At 33.8% G+C, this 23,080-nt stretch overlaps 18 non-coding genes across 18 annotated transcripts; 9 read left to right on the top strand and 9 right to left on the bottom strand.

Annotated features, from left to right (window-relative positions):
- Positions 1-684: 684 nt before the first annotated feature.
- On the bottom strand, positions 685-756 carry TRNAQ-UUG (transfer RNA glutamine (anticodon UUG)). Its single transcript has one exon. It is a non-coding gene; the product is annotated as a tRNA-Gln (tRNA).
- A 1,551-nt stretch (positions 757-2,307) lies between these two features.
- Positions 2,308-2,379, top strand: TRNAQ-CUG (transfer RNA glutamine (anticodon CUG)). Its single transcript has one exon. It is a non-coding gene; the product is annotated as a tRNA-Gln (tRNA).
- Positions 2,380-3,203: 824 nt separating this feature from the next.
- Positions 3,204-3,275, bottom strand: TRNAQ-UUG (transfer RNA glutamine (anticodon UUG)). The gene has a single exon. It is a non-coding gene; the product is annotated as a tRNA-Gln (tRNA).
- Positions 3,276-4,825: 1,550 nt separating this feature from the next.
- Positions 4,826-4,897, top strand: TRNAQ-CUG (transfer RNA glutamine (anticodon CUG)). Its single transcript has one exon. It is a non-coding gene; the product is annotated as a tRNA-Gln (tRNA).
- Positions 4,898-5,723: 826 nt separating this feature from the next.
- On the bottom strand, positions 5,724-5,795 carry TRNAQ-UUG (transfer RNA glutamine (anticodon UUG)). Its single transcript has one exon. It is a non-coding gene; the product is annotated as a tRNA-Gln (tRNA).
- A 1,551-nt stretch (positions 5,796-7,346) lies between these two features.
- TRNAQ-CUG (transfer RNA glutamine (anticodon CUG)) lies at positions 7,347-7,418 on the top strand. The gene has a single exon. It is a non-coding gene; the product is annotated as a tRNA-Gln (tRNA).
- An 826-nt stretch (positions 7,419-8,244) lies between these two features.
- On the bottom strand, positions 8,245-8,316 carry TRNAQ-UUG (transfer RNA glutamine (anticodon UUG)). Its single transcript has one exon. It is a non-coding gene; the product is annotated as a tRNA-Gln (tRNA).
- Positions 8,317-9,866: 1,550 nt separating this feature from the next.
- TRNAQ-CUG (transfer RNA glutamine (anticodon CUG)) lies at positions 9,867-9,938 on the top strand. The gene has a single exon. It is a non-coding gene; the product is annotated as a tRNA-Gln (tRNA).
- An 826-nt stretch (positions 9,939-10,764) lies between these two features.
- TRNAQ-UUG (transfer RNA glutamine (anticodon UUG)) lies at positions 10,765-10,836 on the bottom strand. Its single transcript has one exon. It is a non-coding gene; the product is annotated as a tRNA-Gln (tRNA).
- A 1,551-nt stretch (positions 10,837-12,387) lies between these two features.
- On the top strand, positions 12,388-12,459 carry TRNAQ-CUG (transfer RNA glutamine (anticodon CUG)). The gene has a single exon. It is a non-coding gene; the product is annotated as a tRNA-Gln (tRNA).
- An 826-nt stretch (positions 12,460-13,285) lies between these two features.
- TRNAQ-UUG (transfer RNA glutamine (anticodon UUG)) lies at positions 13,286-13,357 on the bottom strand. Its single transcript has one exon. It is a non-coding gene; the product is annotated as a tRNA-Gln (tRNA).
- A 1,550-nt stretch (positions 13,358-14,907) lies between these two features.
- TRNAQ-CUG (transfer RNA glutamine (anticodon CUG)) lies at positions 14,908-14,979 on the top strand. Its single transcript has one exon. It is a non-coding gene; the product is annotated as a tRNA-Gln (tRNA).
- Positions 14,980-15,805: 826 nt separating this feature from the next.
- On the bottom strand, positions 15,806-15,877 carry TRNAQ-UUG (transfer RNA glutamine (anticodon UUG)). Its single transcript has one exon. It is a non-coding gene; the product is annotated as a tRNA-Gln (tRNA).
- A 1,550-nt stretch (positions 15,878-17,427) lies between these two features.
- Positions 17,428-17,499, top strand: TRNAQ-CUG (transfer RNA glutamine (anticodon CUG)). Its single transcript has one exon. It is a non-coding gene; the product is annotated as a tRNA-Gln (tRNA).
- Positions 17,500-18,325: 826 nt separating this feature from the next.
- On the bottom strand, positions 18,326-18,397 carry TRNAQ-UUG (transfer RNA glutamine (anticodon UUG)). The gene has a single exon. It is a non-coding gene; the product is annotated as a tRNA-Gln (tRNA).
- A 1,551-nt stretch (positions 18,398-19,948) lies between these two features.
- On the top strand, positions 19,949-20,020 carry TRNAQ-CUG (transfer RNA glutamine (anticodon CUG)). Its single transcript has one exon. It is a non-coding gene; the product is annotated as a tRNA-Gln (tRNA).
- An 826-nt stretch (positions 20,021-20,846) lies between these two features.
- TRNAQ-UUG (transfer RNA glutamine (anticodon UUG)) lies at positions 20,847-20,918 on the bottom strand. The gene has a single exon. It is a non-coding gene; the product is annotated as a tRNA-Gln (tRNA).
- A 1,550-nt stretch (positions 20,919-22,468) lies between these two features.
- On the top strand, positions 22,469-22,540 carry TRNAQ-CUG (transfer RNA glutamine (anticodon CUG)). Its single transcript has one exon. It is a non-coding gene; the product is annotated as a tRNA-Gln (tRNA).
- Positions 22,541-23,080: the final 540 nt, after the last annotated feature.

The raw sequence follows: 23,080 nt of genomic DNA, 5'->3' as shown, positions 1-23,080 counted from the left end.
AAGACTATATAAAGAAATCAATTATTCATAAACATATGTATTGAAGCTGAAAACTAAAAACTGTTGTTTCCCATCCACAATTTAAACGTTAGGTTCATTTCCTCTCTCATCTATATGACCAGTAATGAGATAGTTAATTTTTGCTGATTTCTTATATGACAACATGCTTGACTTACACAGTGCATTTAATTGTGAATTTCTTTGAAAGAGAAATTCAGATTATTACCTTTGACACGTCTTTCGAAAGATTTTACTTTATGGTTATGGATTTACTTTAGAAAATCAGAGTGTAAATATATGTGTGTCTGAATTTCACGATTGTTATTCAAAACGTCATATCTTCTGTCCCCATAATACACAATTTGATTCCTCAAGTTTTGTTTTAATGAAGGATTTCCAATTAAAAAGTTCCATCTTCCCCTTATCAATAACAGTAAGATTTAAGAAAGTAATATCTTGCATCAGCCCCCTGTGATGAGTTTGAGAAAACAGAGTCAGCTCGCAAAATGTCTCATTATTTTGAGCCATTTAATTTTCATGTTTTCTAAAAGTTCTATCATTTGCTCACATCGAATAGACTTTCAGAATACAATCAATAAATTAATGTTTCACTCTACCCGTGTTAGATTTGTGATATTTATGAATACACTTGACAGAAAAAGATTTGATCAACAGTCATGAAAGTGGTCCCACCGAGATTTGAACTCGGATCCTTGGATTCAAAGTCCAAAGTGCTAACCATTACACCATGGAACCTCCCATGTGACAAGGGAGCAAATTGCTGCAGCAATGTGAACATTTCAAAGTTTTTAATGTTCTACAGTCAAAGACCAACAGAATGTTATTACTTTTCTATTCTGTTCAACTTTTGCATATTGAACTATGTTAGGGAAGGATGTTGCCCAGAGGACTCAAGTAACGCTATCACTCTGTTGAACAGTACTTTTTATGTGAGATACGATTTTGCAATAATATATAAGATTCCCCCGTGAATGCAATCTCTTCTCTCAAAATGAAAAGCTCAACCTGGTACAGGTGGTTTGATGGTATCATGCTTAGCACTCTAGACTCTGAAAACCGGGATCTGAGTACAAATCACAGTGGGACTTATCTAAACTTTACGATTTTCTTTTCCATTCAGTTCTTAGAATTATTAATTGGAAAAACATCTAATTTACTTATAAACTTGTACATATCCACTTTACACGTATGTATCTCCCTATATCTTGCTATATGTCTCTGTATATTTATAGGACAACATAAACACATACATTATAAAAATGCATATAATTAGTAGAGGTGAAAATAATGAAAAGTTGTTGCCTCTCCACATTTGAAACATGAGCTTCTTCTCCTTACTCTTCTATATGTCATGAAATTGAGATAGTCACTTTTTACTCAATTTTGATCTAACAATATAGTTGATTTATACAAAGCATATCATATGATTTGTGAATAATCTTAAAAGAGAAAATTAGATCAGTACCTGTGAGGCCTCCAAGCAAAAGCTTATGTTTCACGATTGCAGATCGACTGTTGAAAATCAGCATGAAAAACGTTTTATTTCACAATTTCCATACTAATATACAAAAAAACATTTGTACTATCTGAATGATACCGTCATTGTGGTTCTCTAGGTTTGATTTAAGAACACTTCTCTTTCAAAATGTGCTAAATTCGCCTTATGAATAGCGCAGAAAGCTTCAAAAAGGGATGCTGGGAATCAGGCCTCTGAAATGCATTTCAGAAAAACAAGATAGGATTTCTTAATGTCACACTATTTTGTGTAGGAATGTGATGTAAACGTATTATACTGTTTGTATTTCTGGTACTTGTTCAAGCTGATGGACGTTTTGAAAGGAATCAATAATTGTCTCTTTCAACCTACTGGTGTTGGATTTGAGCTATCAATAAACAAAGGTGACAGAAATAGAAAAGGTCAAGAGTAATAAAATAGTACCCCCAAGATTTGGACTGGTACCTTTGCATGCAAAGTCCAACGTGCCAATCATTGCTCTTTGGCGCAGCCCATGTGAGAGACAAAGAAATGGGTGTATTAGTTTGGAAATGTAAAATGTTTTAATATGTTACAGTCAAAGATGATCATTATGATATAACTTGCCTATCCTGATAAACGTTTGCATATTTAACACTGTTAAGGAGAATGTATCTGAACAGAATCAAATCACATTATAGCTCTTTACACTATGAGCATTCAACAGAGATATCGTTTCATCAATGTAAGAAATGCCCCCGCACTAATGCGCTCTCTTTTGTCTCAATGGAAAAATGACTCATGTATGGGAGGGTTCCATGGTGTAATGGTTAGCACTCTGGACTCTGAATCCAGCGATCCGAGTTCAAATCTCGGTGGGACCTGCTTGAATTATGAGATTTACTATTTCACCCATTTCTTAGAATTTGGTCTTGGAAAAACATAACGTCAATGTTTTATACTGATACTTATCAACGTATAAGTATGCATCTATGTATACATAGCTATATCCGTCTAGATAGCGATAAGACTATATAAAGAAATCAATTATTCATAAACATATGTATTGAAGCTGAAAACTAAAAACTGTTGTTTCCCATCCACAATTTAAACGTTAGGTTCATTTCCTCTCTCATCTATATGACCAGTAATGAGATAGTTAATTTTTGCTGATTTCTTATATGACAACATGCTTGACTTACACAGTGCATTTAATTGTGAATTTCTTTGAAAGAGAAATTCAGATTATTACCTTTGACACGTCTTTCGAAAGATTTTACTTTATGGTTATGGATTTACTTTAGAAAATCAGAGTGTAAAAATATGTGTGTCTGAATTTCACGATTGTTATTCAAAACGTCATATCTTCTGTCCCCATAATACACAATTTGATTCCTCAAGTTTTGTTTTAATGAAGGATTTCCAATTAAAAAGTTCCATCTTCCCCTTATCAATAACAGTAAGATTTAAGAAAGTAATATCTTGCATCAGCCCCCTGTGATGAGTTTGAGAAAACAGTCAGCTCGCAAAATGTCTCATTATTTTGAGCCATTTAATTTCCATGTTTTCTAAAAGTTCTATCATTTGCTCACATCGAATAGACTTTCAGAATACAATCAATAAATTAATGTTTCACTCTACCCGTGTTAGATTTGTGATATTTATGAATACACTTGACAGAAAAAGATTTGATCAACAGTCATGAAAGTGGTCCCACCGAGATTTGAACTCGGATCCTTGGATTCAAAGTCCAAAGTGCTAACCATTACACCATGGAACCTCCCATGTGACAAGGGAGCAAATTGCTGCAGCAATGTGAACATTTCAAAGTTTTTAATGTTCTACAGTCAAAGACCAACAGAATGTTATTACTTTTCTATTCTGTTCAACTTTTGCATATTGAACTATGTTAGGGAAGGATGTTGCCCAGAGGACTCAAGTAACGCTATCACTCTGTTGAACAGTACTTTTTATGTGAGATACGATTTTGCAATAAAATATAAGATTCCCCCGTGAATGCAATCTCTTCTCTCAAAATGAAAAGCTCAACCTGGTACAGGTGGTTTGATGGTATCATGCTTAGCACTCTAGACTCTGAAAACCGGGATCTGAGTACAAATCACAGTGGGACTTATCTAAACTTTACGATTTTCTTTTTCCATTCAGTTCTTAGAATTATTAATTGGAAAAACATCTCATTTACTTATAAACTTGTACATATCCACTTTACACGTATGTATCTCCCTATATCTTGCTATATGTCTCTGTATATTTATAGGACAACATAAACACATACATTATAAAAATGCATATAATTAGTAGAGGTGAAAATAATGAAAAGTTGTTGCCTCTCCACATTTGAAACATGAGCTTCTTCTCCTTACTCTTCTATATGTCATGAAATTGAGATAGTCACTTTTTACTCAATTTTGATCTAACAATATAGTTGATTTATACAAAGCATATCATATGATTTGTGAATAATCTTAAAAGAGAAAATTAGATCAGTACCTGTGAGGCCTCCAAGCAAAAGCTTATGTTTCACGATTGCAGATCGACTGTTGAAAATCAGCATGAAAAACGTTTTATTTCACAATTTCCATACTAATATACAAAAACATTTGTACTATCTGAATGATACCGTCATTGTGGTTCTCTAGGTTTGATTTAAGAACACTTCTCTTTCAAAATGTGCTAAATTCGCCTTATCAATAGCGCAGAAAGCTTCAAAAAGGGATGCTGGGAATCAGGCCTCTGAAATGCATTTCAGAAAAACAGGATATGATTTCTTAATGTCACACTATTTTGTGTAGGAATGTGATGTAAACGTATTATAATGTTTGTATTTCTGGTACTTGTTCAAGCTGATGGACGTTTTGAAAGGAATCAATAATTGTCTCTTTCAACCTACTGGTGTTGGATTTGAGCTATCAATAAACAAAGGTGACAGAAATAGAAAAGGTCAAGAGTAATAAAATAGTACCCCCAAGATTTGGACTGGTACCTTTGCATGCAAAGTCCAACGTGCCAATCATTGCTCTTTGGCGCAGCCCATGTGAGAGACAAAGAAATGGGTGTATTAGTTTGGAAATGTAAAATGTTTTAATATGTTACAGTCAAAGATGATCATTATGATATAACTTGCCTATCCTGATAAACGTTTGCATATTTAACACTGTTAAGGAGAATGTATCTGAACAGAATCAAATCACATTATAGCTCTTTACACTATGAGCATTCAACAGAGATATCGTTTCATCAATGTAAGAAATGCCCCCGCACTAATGCGCTCTCTTTTGTCTCAATGGAAAAATGACTCATGTATGGGAGGGTTCCATGGTGTAATGGTTAGCACTCTGGACTCTGAATCCAGCGATCCGAGTTCAAATCTCGGTGGGACCTGCTTGAATTATGAGATTTACTTTTTCACCCATTTCTTAGAATTTGGTCTTGGAAAAACATAACGTCAATGTTTTATACTGATACTTATCAACGTATAAGTATGCATCTATGTATACATAGCTATATCCGTCTAGATAGCGATAAGACTATATAAAGAAATCAATTATTCATAAACATATGTATTGAAGCTGAAAACTAAAAACTGTTGTTTCCCATCCACAATTTAAACGTTAGGTTCATTTCCTCTCTCATCTATATGACCAGTAATGAGATAGTTAATTTTTGCTGATTTCTTATATGACAACATGCTTGACTTACACAGTGCATTTAATTGTGAATTTCTTTGAAAGAGAAATTCAGATTATTACCTTTGACACGTCTTTCGAAAGATTTTACTTTATGGTTATGGATTTACTTTAGAAAATCAGAGTGTAAATATATGTGTGTCTGAATTTCACGATTGTTATTCAAAACGTCATATCTTCTGTCCCCATAATACACAATTTGATTCCTCAAGTTTTGTTTTAATGAAGGATTTCCAATTAAAAAGTTCCATCTTCCCCTTATCAATAACAGTAAGATTTAAGAAAGTAATATCTTGCATCAGCCCCCTGTGATGAGTTTGAGAAAACAGAGTCAGCTCGCAAAATGTCTCATTATTTTGAGCCATTTAATTTTCATGTTTTCTAAAAGTTCTATCATTTGCTCACATCGAATAGACTTTCAGAATACAATCAATAAATTAATGTTTCACTCTACCCGTGTTAGATTTGTGATATTTATGAATACACTTGACAGAAAAAGATTTGATCAACAGTCATGAAAGTGGTCCCACCGAGATTTGAACTCGGATCCTTGGATTCAAAGTCCAAAGTGCTAACCATTACACCATGGAACCTCCCATGTGACAAGGGAGCAAATTGCTGCAGCAATGTGAACATTTCAAAGTTTTTAATGTTCTACAGTCAAAGACCAACAGAATGTTATTACTTTTCTATTCTGTTCAACTTTTGCATATTGAACTATGTTAGGGAAGGATGTTGCCCAGAGGACTCAAGTAACGCTATCACTCTGTTGAACAGTACTTTTTATGTGAGATACGATTTTGCAATAATATATAAGATTCCCCCGTGAATGCAATCTCTTCTCTCAAAATGAAAAGCTCAACCTGGTACAGGTGGTTTGATGGTATCATGCTTAGCACTCTAGACTCTGAAAACCGGGATCTGAGTACAAATCACAGTGGGACTTATCTAAACTTTACGATTTTCTTTTCCATTCAGTTCTTAGAATTATTAATTGGAAAAACATCTAATTTACTTATAAACTTGTACATATCCACTTTACACGTATGTATCTCCCTATATCTTGCTATATGTCTCTGTATATTTATAGGACAACATAAACACATACATTATAAAAATGCATATAATTAGTAGAGGTGAAAATAATGAAAAGTTGTTGCCTCTCCACATTTGAAACATGAGCTTCTTCTCCTTACTCTTCTATATGTCATGAAATTGAGATAGTCACTTTTTACTCAATTTTGATCTAACAATATAGTTGATTTATACAAAGCATATCATATGATTTGTGAATAATCTTAAAAGAGAAAATTAGATCAGTACCTGTGAGGCCTCCAAGCAAAAGCTTATGTTTCACGATTGCAGATCGACTGTTGAAAATCAGCATGAAAAACGTTTTATTTCACAATTTCCATACTAATATACAAAAAAACATTTGTACTATCTGAATGATACCGTCATTGTGGTTCTCTAGGTTTGATTTAAGAACACTTCTCTTTCAAAATGTGCTAAATTCGCCTTATGAATAGCGCAGAAAGCTTCAAAAAGGGATGCTGGGAATCAGGCCTCTGAAATGCATTTCAGAAAAACAAGATAGGATTTCTTAATGTCACACTATTTTGTGTAGGAATGTGATGTAAACGTATTATACTGTTTGTATTTCTGGTACTTGTTCAAGCTGATGGACGTTTTGAAAGGAATCAATAATTGTCTCTTTCAACCTACTGGTGTTGGATTTGAGCTATCAATAAACAAAGGTGACAGAAATAGAAAAGGTCAAGAGTAATAAAATAGTACCCCCAAGATTTGGACTGGTACCTTTGCATGCAAAGTCCAACGTGCCAATCATTGCTCTTTGGCGCAGCCCATGTGAGAGACAAAGAAATGGGTGTATTAGTTTGGAAATGTAAAATGTTTTAATATGTTACAGTCAAAGATGATCATTATGATATAACTTGCCTATCCTGATAAACGTTTGCATATTTAACACTGTTAAGGAGAATGTATCTGAACAGAATCAAATCACATTATAGCTCTTTACACTATGAGCATTCAACAGAGATATCGTTTCATCAATGTAAGAAATGCCCCCGCACTAATGCGCTCTCTTTTGTCTCAATGGAAAAATGACTCATGTATGGGAGGGTTCCATGGTGTAATGGTTAGCACTCTGGACTCTGAATCCAGCGATCCGAGTTCAAATCTCGGTGGGACCTGCTTGAATTATGAGATTTACTATTTCACCCATTTCTTAGAATTTGGTCTTGGAAAAACATAACGTCAATGTTTTATACTGATACTTATCAACGTATAAGTATGCATCTATGTATACATAGCTATATCCGTCTAGATAGCGATAAGACTATATAAAGAAATCAATTATTCATAAACATATGTATTGAAGCTGAAAACTAAAAACTGTTGTTTCCCATCCACAATTTAAACGTTAGGTTCATTTCCTCTCTCATCTATATGACCAGTAATGAGATAGTTAATTTTTGCTGATTTCTTATATGACAACATGCTTGACTTACACAGTGCATTTAATTGTGAATTTCTTTGAAAGAGAAATTCAGATTATTACCTTTGACACGTCTTTCGAAAGATTTTACTTTATGGTTATGGATTTACTTTAGAAAATCAGAGTGTAAAAATATGTGTGTCTGAATTTCACGATTGTTATTCAAAACGTCATATCTTCTGTCCCCATAATACACAATTTGATTCCTCAAGTTTTGTTTTAATGAAGGATTTCCAATTAAAAAGTTCCATCTTCCCCTTATCAATAACAGTAAGATTTAAGAAAGTAATATCTTGCATCAGCCCCCTGTGATGAGTTTGAGAAAACAGAGTCAGCTCGCAAAATGTCTCATTATTTTGAGCCATTTAATTTCCATGTTTTCTAAAAGTTCTATCATTTGCTCACATCGAATAGACTTTCAGAATACAATCAATAAATTAATGTTTCACTCTACCCGTGTTAGATTTGTGATATTTATGAATACACTTGACAGAAAAAGATTTGATCAACAGTCATGAAAGTGGTCCCACTGAGATTTGAACTCGGATCCTTGGATTCAAAGTCCAAAGTGCTAACCATTACACCATGGAACCTCCCATGTGACAAGGGAGCAAATTGCTGCAGCAATGTGAACATTTCAAAGTTTTTAATGTTCTACAGTCAAAGACCAACAGAATGTTATTACTTTTCTATTCTGTTCAACTTTTGCATATTGAACTATGTTAGGGAAGGATGTTGCCCAGAGGACTCAAGTAACGCTATCACTCTGTTGAACAGTACTTTTTATGTGAGATACGATTTTGCAATAAAATATAAGATTCCCCCGTGAATGCAATCTCTTCTCTCAAAATGAAAAGCTCAACCTGGTACAGGTGGTTTGATGGTATCATGCTTAGCACTCTAGACTCTGAAAACCGGGATCTGAGTACAAATCACAGTGGGACTTATCTAAACTTTACGATTTTCTTTTTCCATTCAGTTCTTAGAATTATTAATTGGAAAAACATCTCATTTACTTATAAACTTGTACATATCCACTTTACACGTATGTATCTCCCTATATCTTGCTATATGTCTCTGTATATTTATAGGACAACATAAACACATACATTATAAAAATGCATATAATTAGTAGAGGTGAAAATAATGAAAAGTTGTTGCCTCTCCACATTTGAAACATGAGCTTCTTCTCCTTACTCTTCTATATGTCATGAAATTGAGATAGTCACTTTTTACTCAATTTTGATCTAACAATATAGTTGATTTATACAAAGCATATCATATGATTTGTGAATAATCTTAAAAGAGAAAATTAGATCAGTACCTGTGAGGCCTCCAAGCAAAAGCTTATGTTTCACGATTGCAGATCGACTGTTGAAAATCAGCATGAAAAACGTTTTATTTCACAATTTCCATACTAATATACAAAAACATTTGTACTATCTGAATGATACCGTCATTGTGGTTCTCTAGGTTTGATTTAAGAACACTTCTCTTTCAAAATGTGCTAAATTCGCCTTATCAATAGCGCAGAAAGCTTCAAAAAGGGATGCTGGGAATCAGGCCTCTGAAATGCATTTCAGAAAAACAGGATATGATTTCTTAATGTCACACTATTTTGTGTAGGAATGTGATGTAAACGTATTATAATGTTTGTATTTCTGGTACTTGTTCAAGCTGATGGACGTTTTGAAAGGAATCAATAATTGTCTCTTTCAACCTACTGGTGTTGGATTTGAGCTATCAATAAACAAAGGTGACAGAAATAGAAAAGGTCAAGAGTAATAAAATAGTACCCCCAAGATTTGGACTGGTACCTTTGCATGCAAAGTCCAACGTGCCAATCATTGCTCTTTGGCGCAGCCCATGTGAGAGACAAAGAAATGGGTGTATTAGTTTGGAAATGTAAAATGTTTTAATATGTTACAGTCAAAGATGATCATTATGATATAACTTGCCTATCCTGATAAACGTTTGCATATTTAACACTGTTAAGGAGAATGTATCTGAACAGAATCAAATCACATTATAGCTCTTTACACTATGAGCATTCAACAGAGATATCGTTTCATCAATGTAAGAAATGCCCCCGCACTAATGCGCTCTCTTTTGTCTCAATGGAAAAATGACTCATGTATGGGAGGGTTCCATGGTGTAATGGTTAGCACTCTGGACTCTGAATCCAGCGATCCGAGTTCAAATCTCGGTGGGACCTGCTTGAATTATGAGATTTACTATTTCACCCATTTCTTAGAATTTGGTCTTGGAAAAACATAACGTCAATGTTTTATACTGATACTTATCAACGTATAAGTATGCATCTATGTATACATAGCTATATCCGTCTAGATAGCGATAAGACTATATAAAGAAATCAATTATTCATAAACATATGTATTGAAGCTGAAAACTAAAAACTGTTGTTTCCCATCCACAATTTAAACGTTAGGTTCATTTCCTCTCTCATCTATATGACCAGTAATGAGATAGTTAATTTTTGCTGATTTCTTATATGACAACATGCTTGACTTACACAGTGCATTTAATTGTGAATTTCTTTGAAAGAGAAATTCAGATTATTACCTTTGACACGTCTTTCGAAAGATTTTACTTTATGGTTATGGATTTACTTTAGAAAATCAGAGTGTAAATATATGTGTGTCTGAATTTCACGATTGTTATTCAAAACGTCATATCTTCTGTCCCCATAATACACAATTTGATTCCTCAAGTTTTGTTTTAATGAAGGATTTCCAATTAAAAAGTTCCATCTTCCCCTTATCAATAACAGTAAGATTTAAGAAAGTAATATCTTGCATCAGCCCCCTGTGATGAGTTTGAGAAAACAGAGTCAGCTCGCAAAATGTCTCATTATTTTGAGCCATTTAATTTTCATGTTTTCTAAAAGTTCTATCATTTGCTCACATCGAATAGACTTTCAGAATACAATCAATAAATTAATGTTTCACTCTACCCGTGTTAGATTTGTGATATTTATGAATACACTTGACAGAAAAAGATTTGATCAACAGTCATGAAAGTGGTCCCACCGAGATTTGAACTCGGATCCTTGGATTCAAAGTCCAAAGTGCTAACCATTACACCATGGAACCTCCCATGTGACAAGGGAGCAAATTGCTGCAGCAATGTGAACATTTCAAAGTTTTTAATGTTCTACAGTCAAAGACCAACAGAATGTTATTACTTTTCTATTCTGTTCAACTTTTGCATATTGAACTATGTTAGGGAAGGATGTTGCCCAGAGGACTCAAGTAACGCTATCACTCTGTTGAACAGTACTTTTTATGTGAGATACGATTTTGCAATAATATATAAGATTCCCCCGTGAATGCAATCTCTTCTCTCAAAATGAAAAGCTCAACCTGGTACAGGTGGTTTGATGGTATCATGCTTAGCACTCTAGACTCTGAAAACCGGGATCTGAGTACAAATCACAGTGGGACTTATCTAAACTTTACGATTTTCTTTTCCATTCAGTTCTTAGAATTATTAATTGGAAAAACATCTAATTTACTTATAAACTTGTACATATCCACTTTACACGTATGTATCTCCCTATATCTTGCTATATGTCTCTGTATATTTATAGGACAACATAAACACATACATTATAAAAATGCATATAATTAGTAGAGGTGAAAATAATGAAAAGTTGTTGCCTCTCCACATTTGAAACATGAGCTTCTTCTCCTTACTCTTCTATATGTCATGAAATTGAGATAGTCACTTTTTACTCAATTTTGATCTAACAATATAGTTGATTTATACAAAGCATATCATATGATTTGTGAATAATCTTAAAAGAGAAAATTAGATCAGTACCTGTGAGGCCTCCAAGCAAAAGCTTATGTTTCACGATTGCAGATCGACTGTTGAAAATCAGCATGAAAAACGTTTTATTTCACAATTTCCATACTAATATACAAAAAAACATTTGTACTATCTGAATGATACCGTCATTGTGGTTCTCTAGGTTTGATTTAAGAACACTTCTCTTTCAAAATGTGCTAAATTCGCCTTATGAATAGCGCAGAAAGCTTCAAAAAGGGATGCTGGGAATCAGGCCTCTGAAATGCATTTCAGAAAAACAAGATAGGATTTCTTAATGTCACACTATTTTGTGTAGGAATGTGATGTAAACGTATTATACTGTTTGTATTTCTGGTACTTGTTCAAGCTGATGGACGTTTTGAAAGGAATCAATAATTGTCTCTTTCAACCTACTGGTGTTGGATTTGAGCTATCAATAAACAAAGGTGACAGAAATAGAAAAGGTCAAGAGTAATAAAATAGTACCCCCAAGATTTGGACTGGTACCTTTGCATGCAAAGTCCAACGTGCCAATCATTGCTCTTTGGCGCAGCCCATGTGAGAGACAAAGAAATGGGTGTATTAGTTTGGAAATGTAAAATGTTTTAATATGTTACAGTCAAAGATGATCATTATGATATAACTTGCCTATCCTGATAAACGTTTGCATATTTAACACTGTTAAGGAGAATGTATCTGAACAGAATCAAATCACATTATAGCTCTTTACACTATGAGCATTCAACAGAGATATCGTTTCATCAATGTAAGAAATGCCCCCGCACTAATGCGCTCTCTTTTGTCTCAATGGAAAAATGACTCATGTATGGGAGGGTTCCATGGTGTAATGGTTAGCACTCTGGACTCTGAATCCAGCGATCCGAGTTCAAATCTCGGTGGGACCTGCTTGAATTATGAGATTTACTATTTCACCCATTTCTTAGAATTTGGTCTTGGAAAAACATAACGTCAATGTTTTATACTGATACTTATCAACGTATAAGTATGCATCTATGTATACATAGCTATATCCGTCTAGATAGCGATAAGACTATATAAAGAAATCAATTATTCATAAACATATGTATTGAAGCTGAAAACTAAAAACTGTTGTTTCCCATCCACAATTTAAACGTTAGGTTCATTTCCTCTCTCATCTATATGACCAGTAATGAGATAGTTAATTTTTGCTGATTTCTTATATGACAACATGCTTGACTTACACAGTGCATTTAATTGTGAATTTCTTTGAAAGAGAAATTCAGATTATTACCTTTGACACGTCTTTCGAAAGATTTTACTTTATGGTTATGGATTTACTTTAGAAAATCAGAGTGTAAAAATATGTGTGTCTGAATTTCACGATTGTTATTCAAAACGTCATATCTTCTGTCCCCATAATACACAATTTGATTCCTCAAGTTTTGTTTTAATGAAGGATTTCCAATTAAAAAGTTCCATCTTCCCCTTATCAATAACAGTAAGATTTAAGAAAGTAATATCTTGCATCAGCCCCCTGTGATGAGTTTGAGAAAACAGAGTCAGCTCGCAAAATGTCTCATTATTTTGAGCCATTTAATTTCCATGTTTTCTAAAAGTTCTATCATTTGCTCACATCGAATAGACTTTCAGAATACAATCAATAAATTAATGTTTCACTCTACCCGTGTTAGATTTGTGATATTTATGAATACACTTGACAGAAAAAGATTTGATCAACAGTCATGAAAGTGGTCCCACCGAGATTTGAACACGGATCCTTGGATTCAAAGTCCAAAGTGCTAACCATTACACCATGGAACCTCCCATGTGACAAGGGAGCAAATTGCTGCAGCAATGTGAACATTTCAAAGTTTTTAATGTTCTACAGTCAAAGACCAACAGAATGTTATTACTTTTCTATTCTGTTCAACTTTTGCATATTGAACTATGTTAGGGAAGGATGTTGCCCAGAGGACTCAAGTAACTCTATCACTCTGTTGAACAGTACTTTTTATGTGAGATACGATTTTGCAATAAAATATAAGATTCCCCCGTGAATGCAATCTCTTCTCTCAAAATGAAAAGCTCAACCTGGTACAGGTGGTTTGATGGTATCATGCTTAGCACTCTAGACTCTGAAAACCGGGATCTGAGTACAAATCACAGTGGGACTTATCTAAACTTTACGATTTTCTTTTTCCATTCAGTTCTTAGAATTATTAATTGGAAAAACATCTCATTTACTTATAAACTTGTACATATCCACTTTACACGTATGTATCTCCCTATATCTTGCTATATGTCTCTGTATATTTATAGGACAACATAAACACATACATTATAAAAATGCATATAATTAGTAGAGGTGAAAATAATGAAAAGTTGTTGCTTCTCCACATTTGAAACATGAGCTTCTTCTCCTTACTCTTCTATATGTCATGAAATTGAGATAGTCACTTTTTACTCAATTTTGATCTAACAATATAGTTGATTTATACAAAGCATATCATATGATTTGTGAATAATCTTAAAAGAGAAAATTAGATCAGTACCTGTGAGGCCTCCAAGCAAAAGCTTATGTTTCACGATTGCAGATCGACTGTTGAAAATCAGCATGAAAAACGTTTTATTTCACAATTTCCATACTAATATACAAAAACATTTGTACTATCTGAATGATACCGTCATTGTGGTTCTCTAGGTTTGATTTAAGAACACTTCTCTTTCAAAATGTGCTAAATTCGCCTTATCAATAGCGCAGAAAGCTTCAAAAAGGGATGCTGGGAATCAGGCCTCTGAAATGCATTTCAGAAAAACAGGATAGGATTTCTTAATGTCACACTATTTTGTGTAGGAATGTGATGTAAACGTATTATAATGTTTGTATTTCTGTAACTTGTTCAAGCTGATGGACGTTTTGAAAGGAATCAATAATTGTCTCTTTCAACCTACTGGTGTTGGATTTGAGCTATCAATAAACAAAGGTGACAGAAATAGAAAAGGTCAAGAGTAATAAAATAGTACCCCCAAGATTTGGACTGGTACCTTTGCATGCAAAGTCCAACGTGCCAATCATTGCTCTTTGGCGCAGCCCATGTGAGAGACAAAGAAATGGGTGTATTAGTTTGGAAATGTAAAATGTTTTAATATGTTACAGTCAAAGATGATCATTATGATATAACTTGCCTATCCTGATAAACGTTTGCATATTTAACACTGTTAAGGAGAATGTATCTGAACAGAATCAAATCACATTATAGCTCTTTACACTATGAGCATTCAACAGAGATATCGTTTCATCAATGTAAGAAATGCCCCCGCACTAATGCGCTCTCTTTTGTCTCAATGGAAAAATGACTCATGTATGGGAGGGTTCCATGGTGTAATGGTTAGCACTCTGGACTCTGAATCCAGCGATCCGAGTTCAAATCTCGGTGGGACCTGCTTGAATTATGATATTTACTATTTCACCCATTTCTTAGAATTTGGTCTTGGAAAAACATAACGTCAATGTTTTATACTGATACTTATCAACGTATAAGTATGCATCTATGTATACATAGCTATATCCGTCTAGATAGCGATAAGACTATATAAAGAAATCAATTATTCATAAACATATGTATTGAAGCTGAAAACTAAAAACTGTTGTTTCCCATCCACAATTTAAACGTTAGGTTCATTTCCTCTCTCATCTATATGACCAGTAATGAGATAGTTAATTTTTGCTGATTTCTTATATGACAACATGCTTGACTTACACAGTGCATTTAATTGTGAATTTCTTTGAAAGAGAAATTCAGATTATTACCTTTGACACGTCTTTCGAAAGATTTTACTTTATGGTTATGGATTTACTTTAGAAAATCAGAGTGTAAATATATGTGTGTCTGAATTTCACGATTGTTATTCAAAACGTCATATCTTCTGTCCCCATAATACACAATTTGATTCCTCAAGTTTTGTTTTAATGAAGGATTTCCAATTAAAAAGTTCCATCTTCCCCTTATCAATAACAGTAAGATTTAAGAAAGTAATATCTTGCATCAGCCCCCTGTGATGAGTTTGAGAAAACAGAGTCAGCTCGCAAAATGTCTCATTATTTTGAGCCATTTAATTTCCATGTTTTCTAAAAGTTCTATCATTTGCTCACATCGAATAGACTTTCAGAATACAATCAATAAATTAATGTTTCACTCTACCCGTGTTAGATTTGTGATATTTATGAATACACTTGACAGAAAAAGATTTGATCAACAGTCATGAAAGTGGTCCCACCGAGATTTGAACACGGATCCTTGGATTCAAAGTCCAAAGTGCTAACCATTACACCATGGAACCTCCCATGTGACAAGGGAGCAAATTGCTGCAGCAATGTGAACATTTCAAAGTTTTTAATGTTCTACAGTCAAAGACCAACAGAATGTTATTACTTTTCTATTCTGTTCAACTTTTGCATATTGAACTATGTTAGGGAAGGATGTTGCCCAGAGGACTCAAGTAACTCTATCACTCTGTTGAACAGTACTTTTTATGTGAGATACGATTTTGCAATAAAATATAAGATTCCCCCGTGAATGCAATCTCTTCTCTCAAAATGAAAAGCTCAACCTGGTACAGGTGGTTTGATGGTATCATGCTTAGCACTCTAGACTCTGAAAACCGGGATCTGAGTACAAATCACAGTGGGACTTATCTAAACTTTACGATTTTCTTTTTCCATTCAGTTCTTAGAATTATTAATTGGAAAAACATCTCATTTACTTATAAACTTGTACATATCCACTTTACACGTATGTATCTCCCTATATCTTGCTATATGTCTCTGTATATTTATAGGACAACATAAACACATACATTATAAAAATGCATATAATTAGTAGAGGTGAAAATAATGAAAAGTTGTTGCCTCTCCACATTTGAAACATGAGCTTCTTCTCCTTACTCTTCTATATGTCATGAAATTGAGATAGTCACTTTTTACTCAATTTTGATCTAACAATATAGTTGATTTATACAAAGCATATCATATGATTTGTGAATAATCTTAAAAGAGAAAATTAGATCAGTACCTGTGAGGCCTCCAAGCAAAAGCTTATGTTTCACGATTGCAGATCGACTGTTGAAAATCAGCATGAAAAACGTTTTATTTCACAATTTCCATACTAATATACAAAAACATTTGTACTATCTGAATGATACCGTCATTGTGGTTCTCTAGGTTTGATTTAAGAACACTTCTCTTTCAAAATGTGCTAAATTCGCCTTATCAATAGCGCAGAAAGCTTCAAAAAGGGATGCTGGGAATCAGGCCTCTGAAATGCATTTCAGAAAAACAGGATATGATTTCTTAATGTCACACTATTTTGTGTAGGAATGTGATGTAAACGTATTATAATGTTTGTATTTCTGTAACTTGTTCAAGCTGATGGACGTTTTGAAAGGAATCAATAATTGTCTCTTTCAACCTACTGGTGTTGGATTTGAGCTATCAATAAACAAAGGTGACAGAAATAGAAAAGGTCAAGAGTAATAAAATAGTACCCCCAAGATTTGGACTGGTACCTTTGCATGCAAAGTCCAACGTGCCAATCATTGCTCTTTGGCGCAGCCCATGTGAGAGACAAAGAAATGGGTGTATTAGTTTGTAAATGTAAAATGTTTTAATATGTTACAGTCAAAGATGATCATTATGATATAACTTGCCTATCCTGATAAACGTTTGCATATTTAACACTGTTAAGGAGAATGTATCTGAACAGAATCAAATCACATTATAGCTCTTTACACTATGAGCATTCAACAGAGATATCGTTTCATCAATGTAAGAAATGCCCCCGCACTAATGCGCTCTCTTTTGTCTCAATGGAAAAATGACTCATGTATGGGAGGGTTCCATGGTGTAATGGTTAGCACTCTGGACTCTGAATCCAGCGATCCGAGTTCAAATCTCGGTGGGACCTGCTTGAATTATGAGATTTACTTTTTCACCCATTTCTTAGAATTTGGTCTTGGAAAAACATAACGTCAATGTTTTATACTGATACTTATCAACGTATAAGTATGCATCTATGTATACATAGCTATATCCGTCTAGATAGCGATAAGACTATATAAAGAAATCAATTATTCATAAACATATGTATTGAAGCTGAAAACTAAAAACTGTTGTTTCCCATCCACAATTTAAACGTTAGGTTCATTTCCTCTCTCATCTATATGACCAGTAATGAGATAGTTAATTTTTGCTGATTTCTTATATGACAACATGCTTGACTTACACAGTGCATTTAATTGTGAATTTCTTTGAAAGAGAAATTCAGATTATTACCTTTGACACGTCTTTCGAAAGATTTTACTTTATGGTTATGGATTTACTTTAGAAAATCAGAGTGTAAATATATGTGTGTCTGAATTTCACGATTGTTATTCAAAACGTCATATCTTCTGTCCCCATAATACACAATTTGATTCCTCAAGTTTTGTTTTAATGAAGGATTTCCAATTAAAAAGTTCCATCTTCCCCTTATCAATAACAGTAAGATTTAAGAAAGTAATATCTTGCATCAGCCCCCTGTGATGAGTTTGAGAAAACAGAGTCAGCTCGCAAAATGTCTCATTATTTTGAGCCATTTAATTTTCATGTTTTCTAAAAGTTCTATCATTTGCTCACATCGAATAGACTTTCAGAATACAATCAATAAATTAATGTTTCACTCTACCCGTGTTAGATTTGTGATATTTATGAATACACTTGACAGAAAAAGATTTGATCAACAGTCATGAAAGTGGTCCCACCGAGATTTGAACTCGGATCCTTGGATTCAAAGTCCAAAGTGCTAACCATTACACCATGGAACCTCCCATGTGACAAGGGAGCAAATTGCTGCAGCAATGTGAACATTTCAAAGTTTTTAATGTTCTACAGTCAAAGACCAACAGAATGTTATTACTTTTCTATTCTGTTCAACTTTTGCATATTGAACTATGTTAGGGAAGGATGTTGCCCAGAGGACTCAAGTAACGCTATCACTCTGTTGAACAGTACTTTTTATGTGAGATACGATTTTGCAATAATATATAAGATTCCCCCGTGAATGCAATCTCTTCTCTCAAAATGAAAAGCTCAACCTGGTACAGGTGGTTTGATGGTATCATGCTTAGCACTCTAGACTCTGAAAACCGGGATCTGAGTACAAATCACAGTGGGACTTATCTAAACTTTACGATTTTCTTTTCCATTCAGTTCTTAGAATTATTAATTGGAAAAACATCTAATTTACTTATAAACTTGTACATATCCACTTTACACGTATGTATCTCCCTATATCTTGCTATATGTCTCTGTATATTTATAGGACAACATAAACACATACATTATAAAAATGCATATAATTAGTAGAGGTGAAAATAATGAAAAGTTGTTGCCTCTCCACATTTGAAACATGAGCTTCTTCTCCTTACTCTTCTATATGTCATGAAATTGAGATAGTCACTTTTTACTCAATTTTGATCTAACAATATAGTTGATTTATACAAAGCATATCATATGATTTGTGAATAATCTTAAAAGAGAAAATTAGATCAGTACCTGTGAGGCCTCCAAGCAAAAGCTTATGTTTCACGATTGCAGATCGACTGTTGAAAATCAGCATGAAAAACGTTTTATTTCACAATTTCCATACTAATATACAAAAAAACATTTGTACTATCTGAATGATACCGTCATTGTGGTTCTCTAGGTTTGATTTAAGAACACTTCTCTTTCAAAATGTGCTAAATTCGCCTTATGAATAGCGCAGAAAGCTTCAAAAAGGGATGCTGGGAATCAGGCCTCTGAAATGCATTTCAGAAAAACAAGATAGGATTTCTTAATGTCACACTATTTTGTGTAGGAATGTGATGTAAACGTATTATACTGTTTGTATTTCTGGTACTTGTTCAAGCTGATGGACGTTTTGAAAGGAATCAATAATTGTCTCTTTCAACCTACTGGTGTTGGATTTGAGCTATCAATAAACAAAGGTGACAGAAATAGAAAAGGTCAAGAGTAATAAAATAGTACCCCCAAGATTTGGACTGGTACCTTTGCATGCAAAGTCCAACGTGCCAATCATTGCTCTTTGGCGCAGCCCATGTGAGAGACAAAGAAATGGGTGTATTAGTTTGGAAATGTAAAATGTTTTAATATGTTACAGTCAAAGATGATCATTATGATATAACTTGCCTATCCTGATAAACGTTTGCATATTTAACACTGTTAAGGAGAATGTATCTGAACAGAATCAAATCACATTATAGCTCTTTACACTATGAGCATTCAACAGAGATATCGTTTCATCAATGTAAGAAATGCCCCCGCACTAATGCGCTCTCTTTTGTCTCAATGGAAAAATGACTCATGTATGGGAGGGTTCCATGGTGTAATGGTTAGCACTCTGGACTCTGAATCCAGCGATCCGAGTTCAAATCTCGGTGGGACCTGCTTGAATTATGAGATTTACTATTTCACCCATTTCTTAGAATTTGGTCTTGGAAAAACATAACGTCAATGTTTTATACTGATACTTATCAACGTATAAGTATGCATCTATGTATACATAGCTATATCCGTCTAGATAGCGATAAGACTATATAAAGAAATCAATTATTCATAAACATATGTATTGAAGCTGAAAACTAAAAACTGTTGTTTCCCATCCACAATTTAAACGTTAGGTTCATTTCCTCTCTCATCTATATGACCAGTAATGAGATAGTTAATTTTTGCTGATTTCTTATATGACAACATGCTTGACTTACACAGTGCATTTAATTGTGAATTTCTTTGAAAGAGAAATTCAGATTATTACCTTTGACACGTCTTTCGAAAGATTTTACTTTATGGTTATGGATTTACTTTAGAAAATCAGAGTGTAAAAATATGTGTGTCTGAATTTCACGATTGTTATTCAAAACGTCATATCTTCTGTCCCCATAATACACAATTTGATTCCTCAAGTTTTGTTTTAATGAAGGATTTCCAATTAAAAAGTTCCATCTTCCCCTTATCAATAACAGTAAGATTTAAGAAAGTAATATCTTGCATCAGCCCCCTGTGATGAGTTTGAGAAAACAGAGTCAGCTCGCAAAATGTCTCATTATTTTGAGCCATTTAATTTCCATGTTTTCTAAAAGTTCTATCATTTGCTCACATCGAATAGACTTTCAGAATACAATCAATAAATTAATGTTTCACTCTACCCGTGTTAGATTTGTGATATTTATGAATACACTTGACAGAAAAAGATTTGATCAACAGTCATGAAAGTGGTCCCACTGAGATTTGAACTCGGATCCTTGGATTCAAAGTCCAAAGTGCTAACCATTACACCATGGAACCTCCCATGTGACAAGGGAGCAAATTGCTGCAGCAATGTGAACATTTCAAAGTTTTTAATGTTCTACAGTCAAAGACCAACAGAATGTTATTACTTTTCTATTCTGTTCAACTTTTGCATATTGAACTATGTTAGGGAAGGATGTTGCCCAGAGGACTCAAGTAACGCTATCACTCTGTTGAACAGTACTTTTTATGTGAGATACGATTTTGCAATAAAATATAAGATTCCCCCGTGAATGCAATCTCTTCTCTCAAAATGAAAAGCTCAACCTGGTACAGGTGGTTTGATGGTATCATGCTTAGCACTCTAGACTCTGAAAACCGGGATCTGAGTACAAATCACAGTGGGACTTATCTAAACTTTACGATTTTCTTTTTCCATTCAGTTCTTAGAATTATTAATTGGAAAAACATCTCATTTACTTATAAACTTGTACATATCCACTTTACACGTATGTATCTCCCTATATCTTGCTATATGTCTCTGTATATTTATAGGACAACATAAACACATACATTATAAAAATGCATATAATTAGTAGAGGTGAAAATAATGAAAAGTTGTTGCCTCTCCACATTTGAAACATGAGCTTCTTCTCCTTACTCTTCTATATGTCATGAAATTGAGATAGTCACTTTTTACTCAATTTTGATCTAACAATATAGTTGATTTATACAAAGCATATCATATGATTTGTGAATAATCTTAAAAGAGAAAATTAGATCAGTACCTGTGAGGCCTCCAAGCAAAAGCTTATGTTTCACGATTGCAGATCGACTGTTGAAAATCAGCATGAAAAACGTTTTATTTCACAATTTCCATACTAATATACAAAAACATTTGTACTATCTGAATGATACCGTCATTGTGGTTCTCTAGGTTTGATTTAAGAACACTTCTCTTTCAAAATGTGCTAAATTCGCCTTATCAATAGCGCAGAAAGCTTCAAAAAGGGATGCTGGGAATCAGGCCTCTGAAATGCATTTCAGAAAAACAGGATATGATTTCTTAATGTCACACTATTTTGTGTAGGAATGTGATGTAAACGTATTATAATGTTTGTATTTCTGGTACTTGTTCAAGCTGATGGACGTTTTGAAAGGAATCAATAATTGTCTCTTTCAACCTACTGGTGTTGGATTTGAGCTATCAATAAACAAAGGTGACAGAAATAGAAAAGGTCAAGAGTAATAAAATAGTACCCCCAAGATTTGGACTGGTACCTTTGCATGCAAAGTCCAACGTGCCAATCATTGCTCTTTGGCGCAGCCCATGTGAGAGACAAAGAAATGGGTGTATTAGTTTGGAAATGTAAAATGTTTTAATATGTTACAGTCAAAGATGATCATTATGATATAACTTGCCTATCCTGATAAACGTTTGCATATTTAACACTGTTAAGGAGAATGTATCTGAACAGAATCAAATCACATTATAGCTCTTTACACTATGAGCATTCAACAGAGATATCGTTTCATCAATGTAAGAAATGCCCCCGCACTAATGCGCTCTCTTTTGTCTCAATGGAAAAATGACTCATGTATGGGAGGGTTCCATGGTGTAATGGTTAGCACTCTGGACTCTGAATCCAGCGATCCGAGTTCAAATCTCGGTGGGACCTGCTTGAATTATGAGATTTACTATTTCACCCATTTCTTAGAATTTGGTCTTGGAAAAACATAACGTCAATGTTTTATACTGATACTTATCAACGTATAAGTATGCATCTATGTATACATAGCTATATCCGTCTAGATAGCGATAAGACTATATAAAGAAATCAATTATTCATAAACATATGTATTGAAGCTGAAAACTAAAAACTGTTGTTTCCCATCCACAATTTAAACGTTAGGTTCATTTCCTCTCTCATCTATATGACCAGTAATGAGATAGTTAATTTTTGCTGATTTCTTATATGACAACATGCTTGACTTACACAGTGCATTTAATTGTGAATTTCTTTGAAAGAGAAATTCAGATTATTACCTTTGACACGTCTTTCGAAAGATTTTACTTTATGGTTATGGATTTACTTTAGAAAATCAGAGTGTAAATATATGTGTGTCTGAATTTCACGATTGTTATTCAAAACGTCATATCTTCTGTCCCCATAATACACAATTTGATTCCTCAAGTTTTGTTTTAATGAAGGATTTCC

This window comes from Lissotriton helveticus, chromosome 4_1 (assembly GCF_964261635.1).
Source record: "Lissotriton helveticus chromosome 4_1, aLisHel1.1, whole genome shotgun sequence".
Lineage (NCBI taxonomy): Eukaryota > Metazoa > Chordata > Amphibia > Caudata > Salamandridae > Lissotriton > Lissotriton helveticus.
The sequence above is the reverse complement of the archived record's forward strand: the minus strand, read 5'-3'. Positions and strand labels throughout refer to the sequence as shown.